The following is a 14,025-nucleotide window of genomic DNA, read 5'->3' as shown; positions in this document are numbered from 1 at the left end:
TGTATTGTGTAACACCTATCCCAAGGCTTAGCTAGAAGCTCTGTTTTTGGACATCATCTTCTCTACACCAAAGTTAAAAGTGAGATGTGGTGGTGGTGTTCAGGAACTGGCTGGTAGCTCCTGAGCATGTTCAGAATGTCATTTCTAGCATTATCATCCTGCAAGGTGAAGAACATCATTAATTCTTGCCAAATAATTTTTATTCTGAAACTCACAGGATAGGGCTTGTTTAGTATGAGATCTGAAAACAGCCTTTCAATGACTAAAATAAAAAGTCAATTAGATTCATCTTGGAGCAAAGTTAGATGAAATAAAATTTCCTCTTTCCATAGCTGGCCTAACACCTTTCTCTGTCACTAATGAGACTAGATTGCAATACCCCATACGGGGTCTAAGATGGAATTGTTTTTGGTAAAGACCTCTACACACTGAACAAAAGACTTTGGAGCTCACTTCAGAGACAAGATACCAATAGAGACATTATTAACATCACTGACATACACACAAAGGAAGCCAGAGTTCTGCCTCTGTGTGGTTAAAATGTAAGCGCTTAGCAGGGAATGAAAATTACACTGGCCCAAGGTCCAGGAATTGCCATTTTTAGTCTTGGAGTGGTTCCAAAATAAGCATTGCTAGACGAGATGATCAGTGAGAGAGCGAGATTTAAAATGGGATAACATCAGGACTGAAAACTAACTTTTGCAAGATGCTGAGGATGTAAACAGAGCAGGGAGTTTCTTAAGACAAGAATTTGTTCCCACAGCCGCTACACTGCATGAATAGTTCACACAACTCTTATCCTGCTTTACTGCATCCTTCTGGTCAGCAGTTCAATTGTGTATGTCAGGAAAATGATGTGACAATTTTTGTTTTGGTTTTTATTTTGGCTTCTTAAAATTTCCACTGTAAATTGACTATATTTCTTGGTACCTACCTGTCTTAACCATCCCCTCAATTCTCAGGTGTGGAGGTAGTATGTTTTATAGCTACATCAAGCAGAGTTGATAGCAAAGATACTGAATCTGAATGTGTTTGCATTAGTGAGATGGAAGAGACTTTGTTTTGATGACTGGGACTCAGGCACTTCTGGATTATCTTGTAATCATTTATGGCAACATAAATATACTGCGTTTTCAGAACACTGGTCTCAAATGACCCTCACATGAGAGGGTCTGGAATACTAGGCACTGCCTCTCTTCTTGAACCATGCTCTTTTTCATAAGAAGAAACAGACATAGAAAAAAAAAGAGAGAAAAAAAAAAGGACTGAAGTACTTCAGACCTAAAACAAGGACAACCCATGGATGAGCAGGATGACAGAAAAGGAAGATAAACCTCAGCTTCTGCACCCTCTAGGTATGTATAGGAACCACTAACACCTACTCTATCACATAGTGACTCATTCTCATTCTAATATTTCCTCCTTCTCCATTAAAATAAAACAAAATAAAAGTTACATTTTAAATTGAGACTGTTCTGAAAAAAAAATGTAACTTAAGTCTGTCTGAAGCACATCTTCCACACAGAACCCTGCTGAGGGTACAGATGGAGACACATGAATCCTAATGGGATTTTGGTATATTGCAGAGTTCCTCCATACAAAATATCTTCAAAATTTCTTTTTTTCTGCTTAAAGTAATGACTTTTGAAAATCTAGATAATCTATTACAAATAAATAGGGTACTCTCCACATTTTTATGCCCTTGGTTTCATGGCCTAGAGAGTATTTAAAAGAATCAAACAAGGCTGTTCAATACAGATGCTAGAAGATGTAGGAAACGTGCAAAGGGTTAACGTAATTAAATAGAAAGATATATGTTTTAACAGAGTTGTGCTTTAAAATTACTTCTAATTTATCCACTTACAAGGCATGTATGGAGGTAAAATGATCACTGGTAATGTGCAACAGAAAGATATATACTTTTTTAATTGTAGCCAAGAGGAAAAAAACAGCATGGAATAACTTAATTGTTGCTAATTATAATATCACTGAGGTAATTACAATAGATTTTGATTGTCTCATTTTCACACCAGAGGAGGGCACAATACTGGCTTTTCTCTTAATACATATTTGTTTTTAGAGAAGAGCTGACAATTACACTAATTGTAGTCACAGCATGAAACTTTGTTTTTAAAGAAAGATTTGTCTACATGTCACAGAGAATAAACTCATCCTTTCTGTTTTGTTAGGTGCAAATTAAAGACATATTAATTGCTTTGTTCACTGTAACAGTACAGAGATCTTCTCATGTAAACACAACTCATTTTGTCAGAGTCACGTCACTTAAAGTCTGCAGCTCCCAAAATGAACGTGGCTGAACAAACCACCACTTCTTGGTAGCAAATATGGATGATTTTGAACAGAGTATTTTCATCTGGAAGTCAATAGTCAGCTGCTCTGCTGTGGGATCCACTCAGACAAAGTAGTAGGAACCAAGAAAACTAGATCAGACTCACAAGTCTTCTCAATCTTCATTTGGATTTTCTCTATCCGTTCCCAAATTGTTTGAGAATTTTCTGCTAATGACCGAATACTAAATGCAAGGGTACGTAGTACCAGGCACAGTTGTGGCCTGCATGTAGGAAGGGGATATACCAATCTCCAATAGTGCTGTCACATCATATGCACCATGAAGAACTACCAAAGGAAAACAGCCCTTCTAACTCACCCTATCAAAAGCCTGTACTTGATAAGTAGCATAGGCTATTTATCTTTTGTGATACTTTCATCCTCCTAAAAAAGATTAAGTTATAAGCTGCAGTTTAACCTCACCAGCATATCCCTATTCCTTACAAAGTTCGGTTTATCACACTCTTATTTATATCAGCAATGCACCAAGATTTCATGATGTCTCTGAAGCTGAGGGTGGCAGTGCTCTGAGGATTTCAGTCCATTACACCTTACACTTGTTTAACCAAAGCTGCAATACTTGCTCTGCCAGTCTGAGTAGACTGCAAAGTACATGCTGCTGATGAGCAAGATCAGGAATACGTTGCACATGCACAGACTCACTTTGCTAGCTATACGTAACTACTTCTTGCCATCAAGAACTATGCTGCAGATCACCTGAACACACCACACAAATTGGTAGCTATAGACTATCAGACAACTCAAGAGATGAGAAAGAATTCAAATCTATGAAATGTTGAGATTTCTGCTGTTTTCTAAGAAAATAGGTAAGTGTACTGTAAAAGAAAACCCATGCAAGTCACTAGGCACAATCTTCAAAGCACACATTAGAAGACTTAACAGGACCAGATTTGTCAACCCACTGCACAGCCAGGCCCCAAGGACCTAAAATATGATTGTAAATGATATTTTCAGTTTTCAAAGTCAAACAAGGAAAGCTGTTTCCAACCACCTGAAGCCTTACATTTTAGTCTAACAAACTGAATGCATTACAAAGCACTAACACACACTTCTCAAAAACAAAGCAAAAAAAACCCTTTCACCTTCTAATCGATGTATCTAATATATATATATATATATATATATATATATGACAAAGCCCATAATAAAGACATCCTGTTACAAATGTGTGCTGCAGCCATCATTTTTCAATTGAACAAGGCTCTCAAAAAGAAAAAAGAAAAGAAACAGAAAACAGTAGATTTTTTCTTTAAGAAACCTCTACCTGTATCACAGGAATTAATGTTTGATTTCTAGATCCATGTTGCACATGTATATTTGCCACCAAAGACAAGCTAAAAGCAAAGAGTAGCTAGAGATTTTACATACCAAGTTAATTAGCAATTCTTACCAAACATAGTGTATCTTTTCTTCTCAGGGCTCAGCTTAGTCTCAATTAGACATATTTACGGGAAAAGTCAATGGATAAGACATTAGAGGCCAACCTCAAAGTCAGAATAAAGCAACCATAGACCTTAGAGAAGTGCTTTATTAGCCAAGAATTGGTTGGTTATTGATCTTGGTCTATGTCTCTGGTCACAATTGCACTTACCCTAATTTTTCTAGTGTAAATATAAGTAAATTTGAATGGGTGTTGTTGAAAACAATCTGTAAATCTACATTTTGTGGTTTATGTTGTAATTGTAGTTACGGGAAGGTTCAATATCTGGAGCATGGTAAGGAGACAAGGCTGTGGCATGGCAACCTCATCTCTGCAAATATGTCCTGAAGCACTTTCTCAGAGGTTATTAAAATGACTTGAGCTATCACTCAGCTTAGAAGCAGAGAAACCACATGGGCACTCATAAGAAAGGAACTTGGAAAAAGACATTGTGAAGAGAACTGTTATGCATTTAACTTCAGCTTTTCTTTTCACTGAGGTCAACCAGATAATTAAGAAAAACAGATATGCAGAGTTTCTTTACTTTTCTGCAGACAAACATTAATAGATTCCTGCTTGCCTCAGCACTACCTTGCTCTAGTTCCTATACTGTACCTTTTTTATTTAATTTCATCTTTAAGATTTATTTTAAGATCACTTTCAATTTACTTCGTGGCCTACTGCATGAGACCTCTCTCCTATTCGTCCTAGTGGGAACACCTGTCTTTACAATATTGCTATAGGGTTAATGAGGGTTAATGGCTATTGTATTTCAAATTGATACTAGCAAGCAAATTTCAAGTGGAAATAGCAAAAAACATAATAGCTATGTCTGCTGTAGCACTTGTCTCCATTTAAATTAACACTGAATGGACTATAACCTTGTATTGCCTAAAAAATGGCAGGCATATTGCAGCATGCATCTGGAATTGTCACTGTTGCTAAGTGTTATTTCCTTCCAAACTTACATTCATTACTCAGCATGAGTAACGTTTTTATTCACTTCACACATACTAAGAGGGAGGCAAAAGACTGTTCCCCTCTGCCTGCAGTTTAGCCTTAACAGAGAAAGCCAAATAATAAGGAAAAGGAGCATTAACCATGTTATTCCAGCACCCTGACAGCAGAAAAGGGGACGTACTCTCCAGCTCTGAAATTGACCGGTAACATCCCTTCTCCTTGCAACAAGAGTGCGACCAAAATCAGAAGCGTGAGCCTGCCCCTTATTTAAAACATGAACAGAAGCAACAAATTACCACTCCACTGACCACCACCACTACACACCTGGTCTAGACAAAATTAAATCCTGTCTGAAATAGCTCTGTTTACTAAACCAATTCTATCTGTTTAGTTGACATACATGTCACATCCTAACCAGCCCAGTGGTGTTTTCTGTTTTTGTGCTATCCTTTCTCCAGTGATTGGATAATTTCCATCCTATGCATAACTGTGATGCTCCACAGAAAATTCTGGTTAACTGGAAGCTGGATGTGAAGGAGACAAGGTTTGGTTTTCCCAGCAGGTAGTAGTGGGACCTGAAGACCAGGATTTAATCCAGTGAAAACATAATGCTGTTCCTGAATGCAACTCAAAATTCAATGGCACTAAGTGCTCTCCTGCCAAGGTCATCTGCCTCAAATACAACTACAAATTAAAAGACTTGTTTTTTTTTAAACAGGTGATCTGTTTTAGACTCCTTAAAGTAACAACTTCTCAATAACACCTGCAAACTATAAATAACATTGTATTGAAAAGCTACCACAATCCACAATATACAAATGCAGTTCCAACACTGTTTGTTTAAAAACAAAAACACAACTTAATGCAGGGACTGCACATCAAACAATTCTTAAGGCCTTTCTAATTAAGCACTTTCTTCTGCAACTCCTTGCTATGAATGCTCCAAGAGAAGAGCCGGTTTAAGAGATCCCCACCCCATTCTCCTTCTACTGCCGTTTTTCATGCCCACCTGTAACTCCCACTGTACAGTAGTGTGTGCTGGCCCCAAAAGATCTAAATTTGCCCAGATAAGAACAGTGATTTAAACCAGCTTTGCCATCGAAGGATTTTTGCAATGTGGAACCACACCTTACACAAATTTAGAGCTGAAGTAATTAGCAGCTGTTGTGGAGCTCAGCTAAAACACTTTGTAACTTCATTGATCATCATTATTATTGTTCTTCTGTATCTTCTAGTGTAGTGAAAAACCATCTGGTCTTGAGGCATTGTTAATGCCAGTGAAACCAAGAGGAGTGAAGAGGGCTTAATATCTCACAAATGGGGCTGTTAGTATCCAGAGTATGCTGCTACATTGCGTCACTAGTGGATATGGTTGACAAGTCACAAAATAGTATTTATATTTATTCATGCAATGCAAAGGCAGAACTCTTTCTCTGTCTGCATCTCTAATGACTGCTAGGAGACTATGGATGAGAATAATCACAAAACCTGAATGGAGATAATAAAACCAATAGTGTTCAAGTGCTGAAACAAAGAGAATCCCCAGTGGGGCAGTGATCTTCTGAATGACTCAAGTAGTTCTGCACAAGCCTTTGAATTTCACTTTGACGTTTAAATGAAGAAAGGGAGAGAAAAGCACAGACCAATTTCATTGATTGGTGTAACTCAGGAATCTAACATAAAAGCATTGGGATGACTCACAATACATACAACATCTGAAACCAAACTCCATTCTATTCTATTCCCATTTCATTAAAATAACCTCCTATTTTCTTCTGTTATAATATTGTATAAATCATGTGCATTCTGGTTTGAAAAATCCCATGCAGGGGGTTCAAACAGAGCTTTCTTTATTGCATTTCATTTGGGAGGGGAGCTTCAGTGTATAATGCATCTTAAAAAAAAAAAAAAAATCTGTGCTTTCAGCTGAATATGTGCCATGATTAGATTTTTAAAAGCTCACAAACACAGCTTCCTCCTCCAAAAAAAAGCAAAAAATCAGCCAAAATATATTGTCAGAAGTGAGGCACATACAGGACGCAGGAGAGGCTGAGAACATCTGATCCATAGGCTGCAGTGAGAAGCCTCGTGAGGCAGTTCTGCACCTCACCCAGCACCATGTTCCAGTAAGCCATGCTCCAGGAGCACAGTACAGAAAGTAATTTCTAAGCTGATAATCCATTTGAAGGTGTGTGCATTGCTCTACCTTAACGAAGATCCAGATCGTGAAACCATTGCAGCAAATATCTCTGCTTTATTTTTTAACTGATAACCTTCATCATTAAAATTAATGCCAGTATAAAGTCAAAACAGTACTAATTAATACAGCTCTAATTGATGCTGTAAGTAGACAAAATCTCACTATGAATACAATCAATTCTGAGCAGATCCTGTTGTTTATTGACTATTCAGTTCACTGACGGTAGTGCCTTTTAGCATCATTTCTATTATTTTTCAGCAGTGATGCCACCATATAGGTCTGTGGCCTGAGGGTATTTGGCCATTTCACTTAGATTTCCTATGACTTTCCCAACATGCAGCGCCAAGATAGGAGGATGCTGTTAGCACACAGTCCCCTTGGGTAGCTAGTTATGAAACTCGAATTGCTGCACTTAAGCAAGACCATCAGAATGGTTGGCCTCCTAGACACCATGGCTCCGGTTCCATCTACAGAACTTTAAGTGCCACTTGCTAAAAGTATGGGGGAAAAAAAAAAAAAAAAAAAAAAAAAAAAAAGCAACCAAACATATCCTGTCTTTGTGTATAGAAAACATCACTTTAATGTTCTGTAAGAGCATCTGTAGGCAGGGCTAGGACAAACAGGAGTATTTTTCAGTCAAGAGCCTATTTTTCACACTTGTGTGAAAAGTGATCAATTTTACAGATGGCCCGACTGAATTTTCAGATCTGTTGTAAAAGCCTGACTGCAACTTAGCTCATCTCTGCAAAATCAAATTACTTCGATTTTTTTTTTTTTTATGTTGGATATATTTTAGAGAAATGATAGTCTGCAAGAGATTTCTCTTTGCTAAGATGTACCTGCATTTCCCATGCAAAGTTTGCTGCTGATCCCTGCTGCCCAAGGCACTGACAGAGGGGAGAAGTACCACAGATTTGCTGTTGTTGAGCAAGCCTCAAGGATACCTTTGCATGGCCACTGCACCAAACCACACAGAAAACAGTGAACTCTTAAACTTGTATTGGAATTGTATAATAGTAAGTGGGACAAAGGATTTCTGCTGGTCCCTTGAATTCTATTCTTAAAGAGGATGGAACATACTTTGAGTGTAATATGATCAAAATGCATTGGCACAAACCAGCATTCTCCATTTTGAGTTCTTCATTCCTTAAGAAAACTATCAAAATGCCAGTAAACTATTTTAAGCCCTCCTAACAAGTCAAGCAAATCTTCAGAGGTGACAGGACCTTAGCAGATGCCTTCAGCTGAGCATATCCCAGAGACACGGGGTTGAGAAACCACAAGAATGGGCTCCCTCTTCAAATTTCCCAGTTCTCATTATTACTGAAACTTCAGACAGTATAATAAAAACAACTGCTGCTATTACTGTGATGGAAAAATATATGGTACTCATCACCATGGCATCTAGCTGCCTGTATTGAAATCTGAATTGTCCTAACGAGATGGAAAATACACCCACCTTCCTGATACTGGCTGCAGGGAGAACAAGTTCTTAGAGCTCAACTGATGATTAGATTCACACTTAAGTGTATATACACTGGGAGTCAATTCCAAAGGTGTAGTCTTGCTAATGAGATTGCCCTGCTTCCAGCAACTGCAAAGCTGTACCCTCAGGAAGTGAGCAGTGGCTTTCCAGATGAGCATAGGTTACCTGGTGGAATGGAAATGGTGCTATGGCTCTTATGAAAGTGTCGGGCAATCATTAATAACCACAAGCACTCATGCTCATCGTCTAAAAGATGATGCCTTCAACAGAAATTGGGCTTCTTGTGTTTGGGCTACCGCTGAGGCAAAGGCAAGTACTACCAAGTGGCTCAACCAAGACACTATTATCTCTTTTGCATTTTTAAAACATTCTCTTGAAGAACTGAGCTTGTCAGTGCTGCACAAACTGCAAGGTCTGATACTTGTAATCGTGGCAGACTGCAATACAGCTACAGAGTAACGAGATATCTGGAGTTTAATATCAATTACTTTTTTGAAATGATGATCGTTGTGCACGACACTTAGCAGACACAATTGCTTGTCCTAAGTCTTTATTAATTAAAAGAAGCCTTAAGCATACAGTTTTGGCTTTCTTCTCCATAGCAACAACAGGAGCACATCAGCAAGCAGAAAGTATCTGTTTTAGTTAGTCTCAGATCTTGTCCCCCTTCTTAAGTTCCATTTTTCACCTCTTCTATGATCCAGTTAACCAGCTTGCTAACATCCTTTCAATTAGCATGTGACCAACAACGTTATTTATTAATGTGCATAGACCTGTTCATTTTAGCACTTTTTTTCAGTATTACTCATATATGTAACTTTGACAAAATGCATCCATGAGACATGCTGGAAGTTGACAGTGTCTTTTACAATCTTCTGCCTCTGAACAATAAGCTGATAATCAGAAAGAATTAATCTTTTGGAGCAATGCACGTGTGTGTGCACGCTTCAAAAGCTACACAAACCTAAGAACTTAAGGACACAAAGTCAGATCTTCAGCTGGTACAAATCAACACAGTCCCCTCATTTACACTGGCTAAGGATTTGACCCTTAAAATCTTTTCCTGACATGTTTGATAAAGAAAGAACATTACATTTCACTTTATAATTGGACCTTATAGTTAAAAATAGCCAGATTCTTTCCTGATTAAAGAGACAGGAAGATATAAACCAGATTTATTGTCTATTAGATTTTATGTTCCATTTTCTCTTGTCACAAGAGAAGTAATTTTGTATATATATCCTGTCCAGCACAGAATCATTTGTTCCTTCAAATACACCACTTCAAGCATACATGCATAGATCCATATTAATAAGCCACACCTCCCCCATTCATATGGCCTGCTATGGCTCCCATCTAACATGTTTCTATTCTCTGGATTTCCACTGTTCTGAAGTTCTGCCTGAAGTGATCTCTACTCTTTCCCAATACAGTCACAACCCAACAATAAAATATTTGGGGATTATAACAATTGGAATTAGTTAAAATAGTTAATAGTATATTATTTATAGTAATCTCAAGAAAGAATTGCTTTCACTAATATCCAAAGATGCATTTTCTTTTCCTTTTTGGGATAAAAATTCCATTTTTTTTGTGCAGATGAGGAAGAATCCCATCTAGCTTTATAAATAATGACAGACAGAATGAATTGCAAGCAGGTGTTAACAAATATGTTCTGAAATATATTACCCCACTACTCACTCAACCCTCTGTGTAAGTGCTGAACAGCAGCAGGCAGCAACGGCCTTGCTTAGCAATCTCAGTAATTAAACATTCAAACACAGACATGCATTTCTGCAAATGGGCCCCCCCAAAACTTCCCTTTTTTGAACACTTTCTTCAGAAGGAAATCTCACACAGCTGTTATAAGAACACTACATGGCATCTGCAAAATGTCTATTGTACAGACCAGGGTGAGAAAACAGCCTCAAACACCAACAAGCTGGATCTGACCACTAATTGAAGTCATTGTTTAGGAAAATTACTCACGTGTGGTCTAACAACTCATACGAAATTAGTGATTGCTGCAAATGAAAAAGCAGCATTATATACCATCTCCCATCACCCACCTCTCCCAAAGAGACATGCTAGAAACATTCACCATCACATACAAGCGTAGTGCCAGCTTGCACTGTGTATTTTCTATGTCTTTTAACCACATCAGACGCCAAACAAACTGAGTTACTGATATGGTCAACAAATATTAAATAGAATTTTTTTAGTCTGCAAGAAAACCAGGAATGTGTCCCTCGATTCTGTTTTCCATCCAGTAGTTTTAAATAGAATAAGCCATTTCTAGCTTACTGCCTATCTTACACCTTATTTACACTGAATTTTTATCTCCCAGTGCATCTTATTTTTTGTTGGCATTCCCCACCATGCAGTTTACATGGTGATGAAGAAATAGCCTTGCAGGCATTGAAAAAGAGATACAACATGTTAAGACATAATTCCCTGCAGGGCATTCGAGGCTGAATTTGCTGTCACAATGAGTCCAAGCTTCCATAACTATCCGTGTTTTATGTGGATTTGAAACATAAAATTAGATTCATCTTAATCTTCTGAAACAGCAATCTTCCCATGAAAGCTGAGAGACAACAGCATATGAAAATGGTAAAAGAGAGAGAGAGGGCAAAATGAAGACAAGAACTGAATAATATGAGATGCCACACTCTTCTAGTAAAGGAAGTAAAGTTCCCTTATGGGTAATAATATATCATGAAAACTTTGCTGAAAGGGATTGAGTTCCTGCCAAATTTCTTGTTTACATACAAGTGATCTCTGCCGAGGCTTCTCAGCGAGCCAAGTATGCATGAGCTCTGAAGAAGCCAGCACTAGAATAGAAGTCACTACTGTTCAGAGGAACATTTGTGACAGAGTGCATTTCGTAAGATCTGATTTATGGGAATGGCCTCTATTCACCTAGACAGGGACACAGAGCATCAACCCAAGAGAGCTAAAGTTCAAAACAATAAATCTCAAGTTTCCTTGGTCAGTCCAAGAGCAGAGCTTAAGGAATAGACTGCCCTGGTTTCCTGGGACCAGACTTTGCAGCTGGAGCAACTTCAAGGGGTTTTCTTGATGGATTTTTTTGTTTTCTTTTGTTTTTCCTGAAGTGCTTCCGATAGGCAGTTTGCTGCACTGCTTTACTGCCTTTGGGTTACCCACAAAATTGATCTGTTTTTAAAAAGACATTCTCCAGAGTCAACCAACCTCTGTTTTTTTTCCTTTGTTCGCATTCTAAATGCAGAGAAGAATATATTACTGCCTGCAATTAACAGAAAGCACAGAACCTGAACACGAGAGAAAAGAAAGAAGTGGTTTTGTTTGATGATTCAAGTGGACAGTGGAAACACACAAATTGAGATCTTCCTAAAATAAGGTGGAATTAGCTATCAGATTAGCTGGATTATACACCTCTTCAGTAATGCAGTCCTAAAAATCTGTCAGTTTTCACCCATCAGTGGATGTCATGATTCTTGCAACATGTATTTCTACCTAATTAAGAACACTTCTGCCAAATGCAGTATCTTATTTGGCCTAACTAATTTTCCTGCAAACAATGCAGGTAAAGTTATTTTCCAAAGCTTTTTATGCACATAGGTAAATAAAAGGCACTTTAGTGAAAGGAAAGGCATTTCAGTTCTTGACTTTCAGTAGAAATAGCTTGTGTGGAACTGAAAATCAATGGAAATGTTCTGTTGATGAGATTTACTGAGCCTGATTCTTTCTGACCATATCCCCAACTGTGTCTCCCCAGACGAGGCTGCAGTGACAGGGACAAGATGTGAACATACAACAGTCTCAGTCCATAGCCCTGACACAAACAGTCATCATCTACTTGAGAATCCAATTCCTGCTCTTCTGGTGTGATACCTGCAGCAAATATTCATGCTCACTACTGTGCTGTCTTACATCCCTTCCCTCAGGTAAGACCCTAGTAAATAACAGGTTTCCTGCAGAGGGACTGTGAGGTGACAACCCTTTTCCTGCTTCACCAAATCCACTCTTTCATTATTACTAAAGTTCCTGTACTGCAGTAACCCCTCAAACTCCACTACAGAAGTTATTTGGAGATGCTGCTATACTAAGACCCCAAAGGAAGTAAGGACTCCATTTAATTGTATTTACGTTAGATCAAAATAGATGCACAGAAAGAGGCTCGCATAGCATTGTTGCAAGACCCTTTATCTACTAACTTCAACATATTGTTTTTAATATCATATTTCAGAGAATGAAATCGGTTACAAATATTGTCCTATAAGATTTCAACTTAGCTATATGGGTAATAAAGTACTACATTTCACTACATTAGATTAAATTCAGAAAACTTTGTCCTCCGGTTTGTTTTCATGCTCTGAGAATAAAAATGAGACTGCTATTTTATAGGGAATATTATATCACATCTTTGCTGGAAGAAATCCAGATTCACTGAAGTAAATATGCTTTTTGATTCCTTTCGGTGCCTTTTTGACTCTGTGCTCCTACAGGATTTACCCCAAATTATTCAGACACATCTCAGTAAGACTTCTGTAATTAAAGACATCTAATGAAACAGAATTTGCTCTATTTATACCCATTTGCTATATGGAAATTGAAATTCAGATATGAGCATTCAGCACTGTTTTGGTAATTTGGAGTCCAATACAGACCTTCAGCATAATTTTCTCTCCAAGGAAGTATAAAATTCCATCTAAAGAACAACAAAGTGACAAGATAGCTGTTCCACAAACTTGTTTTTCTTTTCTGTTTCCTGCTATGAGTCTGACGTAGCTGACATGTGCAGAGTTGAGGCTATTCTGGAGAACCTGAAGTAACGTCATATTTCATTAACTACTTTCAGACACCTATAATTTTCACTAATAGTTTTTCAATTTATCTGCTAATTCTTATTTCCCTTGTTCTCCACAGAAAATATAAATCAGTTTTCCAGTCTAACAGCTCATCTTTTGAAGGCTTTTATTCAAACCTGAATGGGCATCTAACATCTTTAAAAGATTTAAGGTGAATCTGGGTACTTTAAATACACAGACCATACAGAATGGAAGTTTTCATAAGCTTGCCAGGAAAACCTCATCAGATTTAAGCACAAGTTGCTTTTCACTTGAGTGTTGTTCAGAGAAGGATGTCAAAGTTAGGGTAACATTTACACAAATTGGTACATTCAATACAGCTCATTCGTTTGCTTTGTTAGTCAGGCTCATTGCTCTCTTTTTTTTTTTCAGATATACATAGGAATAACTAGTGTTAGTGACCTCGGAAAAGAAACATTTAACCTTATCCTTGATGTAAACATCTCACTCTGATATTGCAATGTAGGTAAAGGACAACATGGCAATTTACCAGAACAAGGTCAGTAGCACAATAAGGTAGATGTTTCCCCTTTAAGGTTAACTTCTAAGGGAATTAAAGCATCCCTCTCTAACACAAGTAACAAAACGGCACACGCTACAAAGGTTTGTCTTTTAAAATCAAGCATAGCGATCTCTGTAGCCCCTCAGTTTTGAAAGAGAAACACGCACACAGTTGTAAACTGTTTTTAAAAGTACACTGTCTATATTCCAAATGAACTAAGTAATGAACTGTGTA

The sequence above is a fragment of the Coturnix japonica genome, chromosome 10 (genome assembly GCF_001577835.2).
Source record: "Coturnix japonica isolate 7356 chromosome 10, Coturnix japonica 2.1, whole genome shotgun sequence".
NCBI classification, from domain to species: Eukaryota; Metazoa; Chordata; class Aves; order Galliformes; family Phasianidae; genus Coturnix; species Coturnix japonica.
This window is presented reverse-complemented; position numbering follows the sequence as displayed.